The sequence below is a fragment of the Gallinula chloropus genome, assembly GCF_964237585.1.
Source record: "Gallinula chloropus genome assembly, chromosome: 10".
Taxonomy (NCBI): Eukaryota; Metazoa; Chordata; class Aves; order Gruiformes; family Rallidae; genus Gallinula; species Gallinula chloropus.
Window position 1 is genome coordinate 739,633 of NC_140095.1, and position 17,334 is coordinate 756,966.

At 37.1% G+C, this 17,334-nt stretch overlaps 1 pseudogene across 1 annotated transcript in view; it reads right to left on the reverse strand.

Moving 5' to 3' along the window:
* Window positions 1-1,939: 1,939 nt before the first annotated feature.
* Window positions 1,940-17,334, reverse strand: part of LOC311195300 — a 90,975-nt pseudogene continuing 75,580 nt past the window's right edge. The window contains exon 3 of the transcript in view: window positions 1,940-2,568. The product of the transcript in view is annotated as an uncharacterized misc_RNA (transcript). The remainder of the gene's footprint in view (window positions 2,569-17,334) is intronic.

Sequence of the window (17,334 nt, forward strand, 5' to 3'; positions counted from 1 at the left end):
AAGCTCAGAATTGAAATAACCACTAATGTAATTAGAATACAGCATTTTTCCAAAAGGAATATTACCATCACTAGCACATAATCTTGCCAAGTTATTATCATAGTATCTAATTCTGACTAAACGTAATAAAATTCCAAGGGAGCCAAGGGAAGAAAAAGATTAGGGAAAGCATCTCTAAGAGAGCAGCATCATATTCTTCAACAGAAGTTGGAATATATCAGAATATCAGAGTCTCAGAATATATGAAGAATTCCTTCCTCTTCAGAGATAGGGGAAACCCTGAGTTTAGGTGCAAGTTCTGTGAGTGTCTCCTGGTGCACACAGCAAGGAGTCACAGTGGGGGGAAATGGTGGTTCTTCATCAGCGGGTCACCACACAGGTAGCAAAGAAAAAAGGTAAGGACTTTCTCCTGCATGACAGCTAACTTTGTCATATCTGTGTCATAGTTCTCACCTCACATGTCCTGTCTGACAGCCAAAGCATAGGCTACCACCTAAATTATATGTGAAACAGGGCTGTCTAACTCAGATGCGTCTAACATTTGACTCAGAATGCATGTCTTAACTACACCAACTGCCCTGATTCCTTGTCCAGAAAACAATTATTTGGCTGTCCTTGAAAATTCTAAAATTCTTTCCAGTACAATCATAAACTCCTCCATGTGTCATAGGATCAGTCCTTAGGCTTCCTAACTTAGGCTTCAACCAACAATACTGAACAATTATTATATGATATTTACAAAGGTAGTCATGTGATTTAGCCTGCACTCAGAAAAAAAGATTCAAGTACTGAACAGTAGTCCACTGTTCATCTCTTCTTAGTTCTGTCTAAGTGACAATAAATGGGATCTGTACCATAGAATCATAGAATCTTAAGGGTTGGAAGGGATCTTGAGAGATCATCGGGTCCAACGCCCCTGCCAAAGCAGCTCCCTAGGACATATTGCACAGATATAGGTGTCCAGACGGATCTTGAATACCTCCAGAGATGGAGACTCCACTACCTCCCTGGGCAGCCTCTTCCAGTTCATTCCAGTATGACAGACTTCTGCTGAGAATGATTCCAACATGCAAAGTACCTGAGTCCAAAGGAAGGATCTGAATCTAAACCTCTAAAAGGAAGACAAAATATATCGAGGTTGTCACCAGAAAACCATCTGTACAGGAAAATACCTAAAGTTAGTTACAACTGTCCTTGCTCGACTGCAAGAGAACTAGAGAACTTTATTTTCTAGTCCTTTTGTTTCTATAAGTATTATCTATTTTAATAAAGAATTTCTTTGTTAATGTGACATCCTAGGTGAACCTCTTCTGGAGGCCTGAACTCAAGGTTACGTGTCAAATATTCAATGTGTCACTCTACTTATGGCTAGGTGCAGATAGAGGCAACTGACAGCACGCACACAGATCTTGTCCCTGGTTTCCTATGCACCAAAAGTAGTGTTAATATGCTGTTTTTATTCTGTTATGGTTTTCCAGTTCCAAGCTACTGAATCAATATCTTTGTACACCACAAGGGCAGTGGTTTTACCATACAATAGTAAAATTTTTTATTAATATCCTCTGAAATTCTCTAGTAAAAAAAAAAAAAAAAGTGGTTATCTACACTTTGAAATACTATAATATGAAACTTATTTTCTGTGGTATTCAATATCTCAGTAAAGCAGACACCTGCGAATATGCATAATGTATTGGTAGCAGTAATTTATTGGGCTTCAGGGATCCAAGAAACCAACACATATCTTTCAGTGCTTTCAAACTTCCTAGGTTTTTGCAGTAAGTCTAAATTTCCCCTGGTTTTATCCATTAGTTGCTGCTGATGTAATGTTATGAAGATTTGACCATGATATCTGGCTAACAGTGAAAAAATTACTGTCGTTGCAAACCCTTTGCTCATTATGCTAAATCTCTCTAAGCCTTTGATTCTTTATTATATTGCTTTATTCCTCCTCTTCAAGTATCTTATACCATTGAGAGGACTTTGTGCTCTTGGAGAGCTTTCTCCTGGCTTTGTAGGGCTGTTTTCTCATCCTGAAGGGCCCCGTTTTCCTCTTGGAGAGCAAATTTCTCCTCAGTGAGGACAATTTTTTCCTCACAAAGAGCTTTCTCCTCTTACTGAATGGCCTTGGTGTCCTTTTCAAGAGCCTTAAGCTTCTCCTTGAAGGCCTTATTTTCTTCCAATAAAGCTAAAATTTCTTGCTGAAGAGCTTTTTCCTCCATCGCAAATGCTCTTTCTTGCTCTTTGAGAGCCTTAATCTCTTCTCTGAGGGCTTTATTTTGTTGTTGTACGGCCTTTTGCTGTTTCTCAAGGTGCTTTGTTTTCTCTGAAGAGTCCCTATGCTTCTCTTGAAGGATTTTATTCTCTTCCCAAAGGACTTTTTTCTGTATTTAGATACTTTGATTCTCCTGATAATAGACTTTGTTCACTAAATGAAAAGCTCTGTTCTTTTGCTGAAGGTTTTGATTGCCTTCTTGAAGGGCCCGATTCTCTCTCCAGAGTGGTTAAATATGTCAGAGGAAATGGCAGATGGTGGTGGCAGAGATAAATTGTTGATATTCCTTAAATTATCTTAATCCTTTGAATGAGACATTTTGTCACGTATCTGCACCACTCAGGGGCTGTCCAGATAGGTGATTCCACCTTTCATAATCAGTAATCATGGAACTGAGATTAGAGATTATGTGTCCATAAAACCCCACTCAGAATTACATATATGTAAGTAAACAAACATAGCAGTAAACGTGAAATAAAATAAGGTTAAACAATAGCTATATTTGACAAGTATTGTATATTTTTGCATGTACCGAATGAAGTATGTTGAAGCAGGGACACGATAAATACTAGTTGGTCAGCAATAAACTATATAAAGGATGTGCAAAGCTTTGCCTAAAGGACCACAATGTTAGCACATTGTGTGCATTGTGATACCTCAGGAGAAACAACTTGTCTCTGAGAAGGAGGTGATAAAGATGAAGAGGGAAAGAAGAACAGGAAGGCGCCTCAAATCTGCCTCAAGTCTACAGAACCAGCTGCCTGACTTTGTTAGCAAGACAAAAGCTAAAGCTCACCTAAGGACCTGTAATGAAGACGAGTAAATGAAGTACATAGACACTAAATGTCTCTGAAGCCACCAAGATATTATCAGCGTGGGGTAGGTGGCTGGGTGATAATGAGCTCTCATAATGGAAAAATTGACCATTCCTTGAAAACTCCATGAATGTGCATATATCATGAATTTGCGCATTTGGCTTGTATAAAAGCTGTGTAACTGATCCTTTACGGTGCGCACATTTGGAGGAGCGATTCCCTCTCCTGCTCAGCGCTGCAATAAAGAATACCTGCTTAATAGTCACCAAGGCTACTGAGTTTTGATTTCGGCTTTTCACGGAATCAATATACAGCAAATTATATTTCACAAGGTTGGCTTAATTATAATGTACAAGAGTGAAGGGGTATTTACTTACAGGGTCTTAAAAGTTTGTCAATTTTTCTCATGGACATATAGCAAGGTGATATGCATTTGTGGAGGAATCCAGGTTGTTAATTTATATCTTTAGGTGTAGGGTTTTTGCCTTTTTTTTTTTTTTTTTTTTGTACTGTCACTTTACCTACGTTTGAACTTTCTGTTAATACATTTTCTATTTTACTATCTTGATGCAGACCAGGATTGGGCTTGAATTTAAGCTTACCTTATACTTAGGGTAAATAAAGATTAATTTTATAGATATATATATATTTTATAGATGCAGATATATAAAGAGAAAAAATATCTATAACCCTTTCAGAGGTAGAGTTGCTGAACTCCTCTCTTCAGACTTGATTACAGAACTAAGATAACATGCAATTAAACCATTTTTGTTGTTGTTTATTCCTTATTCTACTCCACTGGGAGAATGTTACGATTGTTTAGATTGGAGTAAAGGCTAAGTAGGCCTTTTACAAGCTTAATTTCTATACAGGATAATATTGTAGTATCAGGCATGTTTTGGATATATGCCTGGTGTGTCCTAGGAAGCACCAAATAATTAGCTACTATGCCACTTAATCATATAACTCATATACAGTTAAATATATACACAAGTATTTCTATACAATGAAACTTCCAGATGTTCAGAAAAATTATATCTGTGGAGTATCGAGCAGGAAAATTATGATAAATTAAGGAAATCATACAGTACTTACTGTAGTGTTATCCTTGAATCAGTCTGCCATCTGGCATCTCATGGTAGAGCTGTCAGGTGAGGCTATCTTCAGTGATGCCATCTGCAAAATGCATAGCAGCAGTGACATAACCATGAATGGTTATGGCGATGAGAAAAGTTGAAATTGGTAAGCATAGTTACTGGTAGGGTTAGGATTCTCTAGCAAGATGATCTTTGCATTGCTCAACATTTTTTCCATGTTTCTTCATCCATCATGTTCATTCAAAACATCGCTGTACAGATGGCTGAACGAATCACAGTGCTGGTATTGATGGCTGCCATGAAATATTTTCTTGCATAGACTGTGAAAGTGAACTTTTACTCCTAAGTAACTCCATGCAAATTTGAGGTAACCATATTTGGAGTTATTTCTGAATTACATAGGATAGGCTGAGTAAGTTGGGACTCTTCAGCCTTGAGAAGAGAAGACTAAGGGGGGACCTAATTAAAGTCTATAATTATCTTAAGCAGGGGATGCAGGGGGAATCAGCCAGCCCCTTTTCAGTGGTCTGTGGGGATAGGACAAGGGGCAATGACTGCAAGTTGGAGCACAGGAAGCTCCGCACCAACATGCGGAAGAACTTTTTCACAGTGAGGGTGACAATGCCCTGGAATAGGCTGCCCAGGGAGGTGGTGGAGTCTCCATCTCTGGAGATATTCAAGACCCGTCTGGACGCCTATCTGAGTGATATGTCCTAGGGAGCTGCTTTGGCAGGGGGGTTGGACCCGATGATCTCTTGAGGTCCCTTCCAACCCCTACAATTCTATGATTCTATGATTATATAGGCGAAACAATACATGGTCTCTATACTATTAAAATTGAACAAGGATTAGTATTTGGAATTACTAATGTTTGAATAAATCTAGCAAATGCACATGGAAAATCAGAATTATATTATAAAAAGAAGATGATGGTAGGCAGCCTGCAATCTTCATTGTGCCACAGACAGCATTCCTGTTTCCCGACTCAAAGAAAATCCATGCATTCTATGGCAACAATTTTGCTTTGTTTTGAATGAAATAATTAGTTACATAATGCACATCCACATCTTAGATTAGACCATAAACTTGTGCACTCTTTATGAATATTTTGGGGGCAGAAGTCTACTGTGTTCCAGCTAAAGTATAAATCTGTTTCAAATATTTGTGATCCGATCAAAAACACCAATATGTTTATTTTAGTCATACACTACATCCTCAGGTTATTAAAAACAATAGGTGGACGAGGCACTTGCAAGTCCAGTGAGCTTAAAATGAGATTTGGTAGTTTTGTTTAAATCACTGAACACATCACATAATCTCTTTGTGCTGTCTCTCAGCTCTGTTCTGTATGTTAATTAGATAGGGAGCTGAGACATGGCATATTAAATGCTCAGTAAGCCCAAGAGATGAATATACACAACTCCCACTGAAAATTTTGCAGGATGATCAGCCCTCTGAATCGTTTTCTCCAGGATATTTGATTCCCCTGTCTGCTCACGCAAATTAAATAAGCAAAGCAGATGAGTAATACTGAAATTGATAATATCAAACAAGATCAGTATCTTGGGTTCACGTATCTTTCCCAGTCCTTTTTCTCACTTCAGTTCCTTAGAAACAATCTAAATCTTATTTCTTCCATGCTTGTCACCACTATAAGTCTAAACATTACAGGCCGGTTAATTTTCCCTTCTGCTTCTTTAAAAATGTCATTGTGATTAAGTAAAAATCGTTCAGGTAGGTCAGCACCTGTTGTAGGTGGTTTTGTGCTAGAATGTAAAGTTTTAAGTAGCATTGGTTATTTTAACATGTAGGTCACTTATTTTCCTAATTTAGGAATGTAAGTAGCAGCAAAAAGCTGTTAATTTCCATGAATAACAAAGAAGAAGGCAATATTTCCTCCTTAAGATCTAATGGGTCTTACACCCTTGATTTCTCAGGACCCTGCATAGGAGCAGAAAGGATAACGTGAGCTCGGAAAAGAGGATTTTATGAACCTAGTCCATAGATGGGGGCAAAGCAATGCAACAATAATTACACCAATAATAATTTACTCCATTAAAAAACACCATTTTAAAAAATAATATTTCAGACACTATATTTTACACTTCTATGTAATTCTTGTAGAAAGCAGTGTGTATGAAGGCAATGGTAGCATATCACTTCAATGTAAGGTGTAGATGCTGATTTTAAGGGAATAATGTGTGCAAGACCTAATATAATAGTGAAAATAATGTCCTAAGCAAGCTATGATTACAATTCACTTGTTCTTAGTTCTGGTTGTTCTGAAGAGAAAGTAAGAATTATGTTTCTCAATCTAAAGGTTTATTCTAGAAATTTTACATTACAATGAAATGCAATAATCCAGAGTTTTTATGAAACCCTCTCTGAGTGGATGTATAGGACAATAGCATACATGGAATCCATGAACGATGCTGACAAACCATTTATGTTCCTGCTGTAAGACAGGCAAAACCTCAAATACAAACCAGTTTCACTTATTATGCTTTTTGAGTGCCCCCACTACTCACACTTATCTATACTGCTTGGTAGAAATCAGTAGCACAGTAGGCATATTCTTGACTTTACAAGTGACACTATCTAACAATTCTGATCAATCTCTGACTGCTACCTTAGAACAGCTAGGGTTACAAAAAATTAGGTACATGCAAAGAGAAACAGCATAGTGAGCTTCTAAAACTGAGATCACACACATTTCACAGCTTCTATTACATATGCCAGTTGCTGTTGGATAAACCTAAAAACTCAGACTGGAACCTAATAGCTAACTAGCATATTTGGCCCATCTGGCACTTTAAGTATTCTGACAATTTTATGCTGATGTGGCTTCTTTTTTAGGTCATTCAAACTCATGATTTTCTCTCCCAAGTGGATATAAAATGTATGTTGTTACTTCCAGGAGACTGAAAACCTGGACTAAGATAGATCTTTGCTCTACCTGCCAGAGATTAGCAGAGTACCGCAGAGAGCAAAAGTTGATGGTGCTGTACATCTGTGCACTCAACATTTGGTGGCACTAAGCCACTAGTCTCTTTTCTGCATGACCAACTGACTAATTACTGTACTTGGCCTTTTTGAGTCTCTTCAATTAATGCAATGTGCAGTTGCACACAGTGATGGAGTCACCCATACAGAACAGAATTTGGGCCAGAATTAGGCTCTAAGTCCCAGAAGCACCTGTTACAAATACTAAGTGTCCAGATGGTCTGGTCTTTGTGGGAAAGTGTCAAGAATTGACTTATCTGTCTTTCTTACTTTTGCTTTAAGGTCATAAACATGATTTTTTTTGAAGCAGAAACCCAATTGCATTTAGGAAAAAAAAAGAAAAAAAAAAGGAACCTTAGGATAAATGCAAAACTCATTTCATTTGTAAATCTTAATAACCCAATGGAGTTTGTTGTTATCATGTTCTGGGCAGGCAAATGGGATTAGCCTGTGATTACAATGCAGCTTTCAACATAATTAGATAGATTTATTTAAACACAGCTGTAAACCATAAAAATGTGAAATATTTAGTGACCACAGTTTGTAAATTCAAAATTAAATCTCCAATCAGCTATTTTGCTTGTGTTTTGTTTAGAAACACTAGAAATACAGATCTTGTTCATTCTCTTTTTTATGGATATCAGTTATTTGAGTTTATAGTGGTGAGGAGTGTTCCTGAATGCTGATTCATTTTCTAATAGTGCATTGCTTCATTCAGTACTGTTTTTCCTCCCTTGAAACATGACATTGGAGATCAGTGACTCCACTGGCAATAACTATGGAGTTTTCATCCCATGCCTTCTCAGCTGCATGAGATGGAGGAAGAAACACAGAATTTTATTTCAGGTGCTGAAAGCAATTAAGATATTTCAAACAATGGTGGCAATGGCTTCCTAAAAAGACTGTTCTAAGAGAACAAACCATGGACAATATTAACAGCAGTAAAAGAAATAACAGTCTAATGCATTGTTGAAAGTTTCTTCCTCCCTCCTTCCCTCCCTCCCTCCCTGCAGACTGAACTGTCAGGGCACAGAGCGTGGTCAAATAAGTGCACTGGCTAACAAACTATTGACATGATTGGGCCCTTATGCATTGTTCTTCCCCAAATCACCTAAATCCATTTTCCTTCCTTTGGTTCCTCCTCAAAACTTCCCAAAACAAGTTCTGTGCACTCCTTTTACCCCACAGGCATAATGTGTCCCAGACTCCCAGGGCAGAAAACCACCACAGTCCAAAAGGAGCTCCAACATCATCTAATCTTGGTAGGTTTCACACATGAACTCAGAGCCTGAGGGTCTCCTGGGACAGCCCCAGGACAGGGTCAGACAAGGTGTTCCTTCCTCTGAGTCCTTAAATTGGGTTCATGCCATGGTGCTGCTGTACACCATGGCGATGATGAGCTGATAGCTTCTGTGATGGAGCAGAGAGTAGCCAGGGCAGAGTATTATTTGAACTCCCCTGCTCTATTGTCTTTCTGTCCTCTATTGAAGGCATGCAGACAAGACCTTACCACATAAGCTAACACCTATATATGCCAGCACATCCTCAGAGTCTGTTCAGTAGTGTCTCCTTCTACAAGCCAATTTTCTCCATTGAAAAACACTAACTACATGAATGCAACCATGAGTAATCACAGCTGTAAAAAACAGGTATTTTAAAGCCACTGGATATATGGGACAGGTGTTAATCTGTTGGAAAACCACATCATGGCATCTGTTTTAGAGCAAGGAATATTACAAGAATTTAGCTGTGCTTTAACATGACTAATTATTGAAAAGATCTATTTATCTTCATAAAATTCCTAAATAATAACAGATAATAAATCTATCTTCCTAGTTGCTAACTGTAAACTATATATCAAATAACCATATATATATGTTTGCATATATACTATTGTATATATACTATTTGTATTATATATACTATATATATATACTATTTGTATATATATATACTATATTTGTATATATACTATTGTATATATACAGACTATATGTACATACCATGTATTATATAGACATGATTATAGATGACAAATTAGGTGGGTTTATGTCAGATGTTTTTTGTTTTCATTATACATGGGGCGAAATTCATCCCACCTAAATTCTGATGTCTAATAGCTAGGCATTTAAATACAAATAAGTAACTTCAGACTTTCTTCATAGTCACTTTAGGGAAACACATATATCCAGGGGGAGGTACATCTGCTATTAATATAGGCATCTAGGAGAAATAAAATGAATCACTACTGTCATCTAGATGTTCTTACTTTTGTTCATTAGTCAAAGCTGACTAGCTAAGATTCAGGTATCTCTTTTCCAGGTAAAAGAAGTAGTTTGAATCCAGCATCATGTAAGACTAAGGTGGAAAGCAGCTGCCAGAGAACATCTCCACATCCATCTCAAATGTAAAAGTTTCTTTTATTACATCTTTTCTATAAGATGAAATGTAATAAAAGATCAAGAAATTAAGTGTTGATAGCATTTTTCATTTCCTTTGAAAATGACTTTGTGAAATTCATAGGCATGGGCACACAGGTCATTTAAGAGAAAAAAGACCTAATTTGCTGGAACATACCAAATCAGCAACTGACAGAGAAAAGACATTTTTACAGCCTCTTCCTAACTTGATCCGACATAAATATGATGGAAGAATTAACATCCTGAAGCATGTCATGCCTCCACTCCTACCTGTTCAATCAGTGACAGGCTGCAACTGTAACTCTCCTCATCATTCTTAGTAATAGCATAAGATCCTGCGCTCAAATATGCACCTGAAATCAAAATCCTCACTTAATAATCCTTCCTTAACAAGACACATAAGTTTTCTAGGAATCATTAACAGTTTTCCACACTTAGAGCGGGAAGTATTTCTTAATTTGCTTCTTTCTTCCCAAGCAAACAGCATGACAGAACTTGAAGTCAGATAGATACCCTACATTTGGATCAGTTACATGCAGAATCCTATTACAATAAAATGAGTATTTACAAGATGTAATTAATTTAATCTAAAATTTGGCATCTGAATTAGACTGCACCAATTGTTCCTCATTAATTGTTCACCTTTGAATATGTAAGCCTGAACTGACATGCTCATTTTTAGGCATATGCTTGGAATCTTGCCCTAACTGTCCAGAATGTTCTCCTCTACTTGGTATAAAAATCAGTATCAGACTTTCTGCTTGCTGAAATGAGTCTTTCACTGAACATTTCTTCAGATGACACTTAGTCATGGGACCAAGAAAATACAGACTTGGTTGTATACAGGACACCAAATTTATATCCTGTATAAAGACAGTATACAGTAGAAAGTTTGTGGATGAAGGTTTTCTACAAAAAAAAAAAAAAAAAGAGAAGTTTTTTAATTTGATGAAACATAGGGAAATGGCTGGCTTACAATTCAAACTATTTAAAGCACAGAAAGTTTAGTCTTGAAACTGGACCTTCTAATTTATCAATACTTCAAATAAAATTATAGGAAAAGTAGTATTGAATCCCTCCATAAGGTAGGTTGCTTTATATTAAAACCAGCAGCAATTTATGAGCTGTCAGGATTTTGCAAAATCTTTCAGTACCATTGACATTCTATGACTTGTACATTTTGAAAGTACTTTTGGACCCTGAAATCATTGAAGTGGACCTTCTCTATTCCTGTTTCCTTCCTTGATAAACAAACAAAATCAAAGAAAAACATGCAAGGCCCCTTTCCTTTAGTTAAGGGTCTCTTCTTCCATAGCACTCAAAAAAAAAAAAATCTAGTTCTTACTTACTCTTTGTTATAAAGGACTTACCTTTTTGAGATTTTTTTTCTGTACTGATTTATTTTTTCAGGTCTGCAACTGTATACTTGGACAAGTCAGAGCTGTACATCTAAATAATTTAATAGCTAACCTGTCACCTTTATTCTCCTGAGTCCTTTGTATTTTTTATACAGTTTCTCTTTATTGCTGCTGAAGAGAAGGCAACCTTTAGCAAGCGTTGTGTTCTAGAGCACTTCTTTAGTTGTCCTAATGTGTTAAGGGCTGTAGGCATCTAAGAAGTCTACTCCTGAATAAACAACACAGCTTCAATATAATAACAAATATCTAAGAAAGGCTTTAGGTCATTTTTGAAAAGAGTTTTAAGCGGTTAATAACAACACAGATACATTACTAAATCTGTAGTTTGTATTGGAAATTTTAGAAACATACAGATGCTACATACAAAAACCTTCTGAAGTGTGAGGATATTATTAAAACAACTTGGTTTCCAGAATTGTTTATATTGTTTTTTAAAAGTGCAGAACAAGTAACTGTGTATGTGTTCAGATGCTTCACATACAATCATAGAATCACAGAATCATAGAAATGGTCTGGGTTGAAAACGAGCCCAAGGATCACAGATTTCCAACCCCTGCCACAGGCAGGGCCATCAGTCAATTCTGTTTGGCTGGGAATGTGATTTAACTATAGCAGGAAGTGTAATGCAATGAAACGTGAAAATGAAAAGACCATACAAATTCTGCTTCTTTTCTTTTCCTGCTCCTGTGTCAGGCTCACAACCACAACAGACTGTTTCCTCTGTCTCTGGGATGCTTAAGTATATTCAGTGGGATATTTCTGAGGATATTGCCAGCCACCCAGCATGTCTCATAGGAGAGAAAGATGAAACAGCTAATATGAACTTTTGGGATGTTTTGTTCTTACACACCTTTTTTTTTTTTATTTATTTTACAATTATGGAAAACATAGTCTGCATTTAAAATGTTCCTGTGTGTTTCCTCTGTCCACTCCTATAGGCCTAATATGTTTGCAGCCCTTTCCTGTGAAGGATCATCTCATATACCATTCTGTCACATGCACTAGTGCATTGCTGTGTGTGCACTGGAAGTGGAGGAACGGGTGCTTACTACTGCACCAGTGCAGGTGCCCAAGGTGCTGGCAACAACAGGGGCTGCAGCAGCCTCAGTCATTACACTGTGAGAAAGGACTGAAAAAAGCATGATGCCTGTGGTGGTTTGACCCTGGCTGGAGGCCAAACACACATGAGAGTCGCTCTATCACTCCCCTTTTCAGCTGAACAGGTGAGAAAATACATATATTGAGAGGCTTAGGAGTCAGGATAAGGACAGGGAGAGATCATTCCGCAGTTAGTGTCAAGGACAAAACAGACTCAACATGGAATAAAGGAAACAAAACTATCTAATTTATTACACTGCACTACACACGAGGTGAAACCAGATAATGAGTAGTACAACCAGATCTTTAGGCGCCTTCTCCCACCCCCACTTCACTGGCCTTGGCGTCTGCACAGTTTCTTACATCTTCTCACTCCCTTCTTTGGTGGCAAAAAGCAGCTGCTAGTGTTTTTTTATTTCTTAAATGTGATTCACAGTGGCACTATGACTATCGTTTATTGGTTCTGCCTTGATCAATAATGACTTCGGCCTTGAGCCGGCTGGTGTTTGCTCTGTCGGGCCTGCAGAGAGCTTCTAGGTGCTTCTTGCAGAAGACACCCCTGCAGCCCCCCTTCCTCACCAGAATCCAGCCATGCAAAAATACAACGTGCTTATTTCCAGACCAGGAAGGATGCACTGTTATAGATGAGTTCATACTATTACCTTGTATTGAAACTAAAAGCATTGAACTTTAGTATTTTAGTAACTATGGTATTTCTGTAATCATTAATTAAACAGTAGCAAGGAATTAATTCAAGCGCTGAAATTTGATCATCTCTCCTGAGGTACTTTTAGAAGGGTCTTTCACATGGATTTTGATCATGGGCCTATTTCAGAAGTAGACATGGGGCACGGAACAACTTCAGCATTAGTTCTCGTTTTGGAAAATCAGAGAGTTTAAGACTACCAACATAGGTTGTTCTATGCTACATTGCCTTGAGGCTAGCTTAGTTTGCTATCACAGGTGCAACTAAGAGTTTCCTTGAGTACTAACATTCACTTGAGGATAGGTTCTTAAAATATTCCCTGTGTTTTGTTTTGGTTTCAAACTCATCGAGTTAGACTTTATGGATTACAATAGGTATCAACTTTTTTCGTTTTATATTACAGGGCTGCAAAGTGAATGACACAGATTTGTAAATTCAACTCCATGCCAATGTCTCTTGTGACTTGAGACTTTGCAGCTAGGCAAAAGTTAAGTTATGACAAAGAATGGTATAATACTCTACTGAAGAGTTGTTTTCCTTATTCTTTCAGACTGAGGTCCTGCTCTTAAAGAAGTTTTCCTTATGATTTACTAAGTGGGAACTGCGTGATAATTTTTGAGATTGGTCCTGGCTTAGGTTAGTGTAAATAATGCCCCCCCTCGAAGGATAAAAATATCATTAACTCATTTAGGATAGCTATAAAACATATCTCCAAACTTCTGATTTTCTTTGTGTTCTTTTTGTTACTCTAAACTTCTCAGTCAAATTCAATCTTCAAAGCCATTACTCTAACTCTCCTGGGAAAACTAGGAGATACCAAATTGATGACATTAGTATCTGGGGAAGAATAGACTACGTCTGATTATCAAGACTGAATTATAACATTATCTAGATGACAGAAAGTGCTTGGATCCCAAAATAGGTCTACTGCCAGTTGAAAATGTTATACATTCTGTTGATATGTGAGTACTTTTTTCTTGAAAATATTAGTTATCAGAGTGACACAATATATAACCAATTAGTTATTTTGGGGTCATATTTTTCCTTTTACATAACCTGATCAATATAGTTCTGAACATGGAAAAAAATAGTAATAAATTCATTTACTCCTTCAGTGAAGGAGTACATGGGAATGAATGCAGTCTTGCTGAAATCATCCATGTGCAATTTTTTAAGAAATATTTAACTCAGAAAATGGAAGAAAGGTAATTACAATAAAACTACTACTTTTACACAATTCATTTGACCTATTTCTTTTTTTCTTCTGCCAATGGTTTGGATTTGTGTAACCTTACAACCTTCAGTGATATCACCCCTAAATAACAGTGCAATGGAATAAGTCACACCTTCATCAGTACCTTGTCCCTGTCTGAAAGGGTGCCTTACAGGCTTTAGAGCCAAAGTCCAAAGAGTTTTTTAAAGAAACATCTTCCTATGAGGTCCTTGTAGACAGAAAACACCTTGTCTGGGCATAACCAGCTCTTAGTGCTACACTTCAGCATGCTTAACTTCTGGCTCTGCTTGTGCACATAAGGTACAAACACAGAGCCAACCCAGCATAGTCACTATTTGTGTGGATAGAAAAACGTAATCTTTAGGGAGATTTCAGGGTCTATCTTAGAGTAACATCTGCTACCTACCTGATTCTTACTAAGAGTGCAGTTGTGTAATTACAGTGGCTGAACATGGTGATACTTGAGATACGGCATGTTAACACATGTGGCAGATACTTGCCACCCACAGATGGCCCAGTTGTCCTGCAGGTCTTGTGTCATATCTGCCAGTCCCACAGGTGTGTTAAGCACATTTCAGTCATTTCAGTGGTGTTATATGACTACGTGTAATTGTTCCCCTGCTTTGCCTTGTGAAATAATCTTGAGTTGCAGACATGGAATTAACATAAAGAAGTTTAAAAATCTGTGGAATGCATTCAAGCAGTGAAATGCATTCAAGCAGTGACAGGTAATATTCTAAAGTTTCACAAGCTTTCTTTGGTTTGGAAAAGCCTGCCAAAGTTTGAATATGTTAACAAATGTTATATCAGCCATTTAAAGCATAAGAGCAGGTTGGAAATCTCAGTGGCAGTCTCCTCTAAAATGACTTAACATATCAAACTTAGCCTGACTGCTGCCAACATGGTTATATTTATTTACTGCAAACAGTGTACTGACAGTCTCACTTTACTCTCTGCTGTTATCAGAAGCATAAGCAGTGAATGCCTTTATCTTCCTCCATTCCCCTTCCATTCTTCCCAAAAGGCCAGAAGCTGTCTTTTATCAACTATTATTATTTACAACATGTTCTTTGGTGTCTGATTTTTTTCTTTTTATATATATATTATTTTTCAAAAAATATATTTATATTACTTTTTTAAAATTGTTTGACCTATTGGATCTTTCAGTAGCAGTCCTTGTCAGCTATTATTCCTTTTAGCAGCTAAAAGTTGTCTCATGATGCTGCCTCACTGAGTCAATTGTCTCCTTGAATGTATTAAAATGTGTGATGTATACATATACACAGAATCTGTGCACTTGTAAATGAAACAGCATAAAATAACATGAATCTGCTTTCCTCTTCAAACTGTTATTATATTTGTTTACAGCAGCCTAGCATTTTATAGGTCCCTAAGAATGAAAATGTATTAAGCAATGATGCATGCAGTAAAAATAAATGCACTTTTTTTCCCACCCCTATTTAATGCTTTTAAAATTATGGTATAGCACAAAAAGCATGATAAGGGTCCATTTGCCTCTGGGCAATGATCTTAAAGGAATTAGATATAGAAGAAACCCCATAAAACCTCCTAAAACATCAGGATATAGCTTGACTTCATTTGTAGTTTGTACTGGATATGGATTCTGGGCTGCTAGTTCCCTAAAAACCAAACACAGCCCATGTGGCCGCAATTATGACTGAAATATAAACATCTGGATAACTTACCAATCATCTGAATACCCAATGTAAGCTTAAACGTTTAACAGAACTTATTTAGAGTTTGGTGACTATTTTTTTTTCATGTTAACAATGAGTGTGCTACACATACTGTAAAATGCAATTACTACACAAGTTAAATGGGATAATTAAGCAGAGATTTTCTCGTACCGTGGTACGGAATTGTGAAGTGCTTAAATGCAGTGGAATGCCTCACATTCTAAATATGCTTTCGAGGTATAAAAGATGTGGGTTTTGACACTTTTGAGGAAAAATTAAATAATAATTTGCAAAATCAAAATAGCCGTGTAGTAGCATGAATCTATAATATTATGTAGCTCTGTGAATGCACTGGATTCATTGCTTATAAATAGCCTTGCACAACAATTTCTTCTGTTCAAGTGATAGATATTTATATAGCTGCATTATCTTAATTTTACAAAGGACAGGAATAAATAAATAGCTTACATTTTAATAGTTTGAGTTTGGGGTTTTTAATCTTTATATTCCTCCAAAATAACTTTGGAAGGCAGATCACTGGAACAGTGGCTGCAAAGCAGAATCACTAATTGGTGAGAAATCGTTTCTATCCATCATTTGGATGCGTTTTGCCAAAATATGAATACTTTGTAATATAACTTTCATGTAATGCAAGAAATGTAAAGACATATTATCTACAAATTGCATAATGCATTTATTCTTGTTATTTCAGAGTGGCTGAATAAGACATGACCTTTAGTCAGAATTTTGGACATCTATTCCTTCCATGCTTATTTTAATTCCTCAATTTACTATTTTGGAGGGTTCAGAAAAGTGAATAACTAAAATTTTCTTACAGGTAGATTTTTTTTTAAATATTGTAAAATATTTTACATAGGTAAGTCTTCTGTTAGCAACCCCCAAGAATCAAAAGCTACTAAACAAAATATTAATGTCTTATGCTGTTTTCATAATTTGCAGCCCAGATATTTACCTACTGTGAACAATTAGTGTAAAAAGTGAGTGGATCACAATGGTAGACTTTATTATCACTATCTAGTCCCTGATATGTACTATCTAGTACCAGAATGGTAGGGGTTGTAAGGATCCTCCAGAGATCGTCGGGTTCAACCCCCCTGCCAAAGCAGCTCCCTAGGGCATATTGCACACGTAGGCGTCCAGATGGGTCTTGAATATCTCCAGAGATGGAGACTCCACAACCCCCCGGGCAGCCTATTCCAGGGCTCTGTCACTCTCACTGTGAAAAAGTTCTTCCACATATTGGCACGGAACTTCCTATGCTTCAACTTGAAGCCATTGGCCCTTGTCCTGTTTCCATAGACAACTGAAAAAAAAAACCCTGGCTATGCTGCAGTCTTAGGCAGCAGGGGGAAAAAAAAAAATCCAGAACTCAGGTAGATATGAAATCCCCATTTTTTCTGGAATTTGTTTTATTATACAAAAGGAACTGTTTTGATACCATCCCAGACATATGAAAGACTAAAAACTACCAGAGTGGAAGCTGGCAGTCAGGTGAAATACCACGATACATCAGAGTATCTTATATTGCTCTAAATACCTACAGAGAGGCAAAT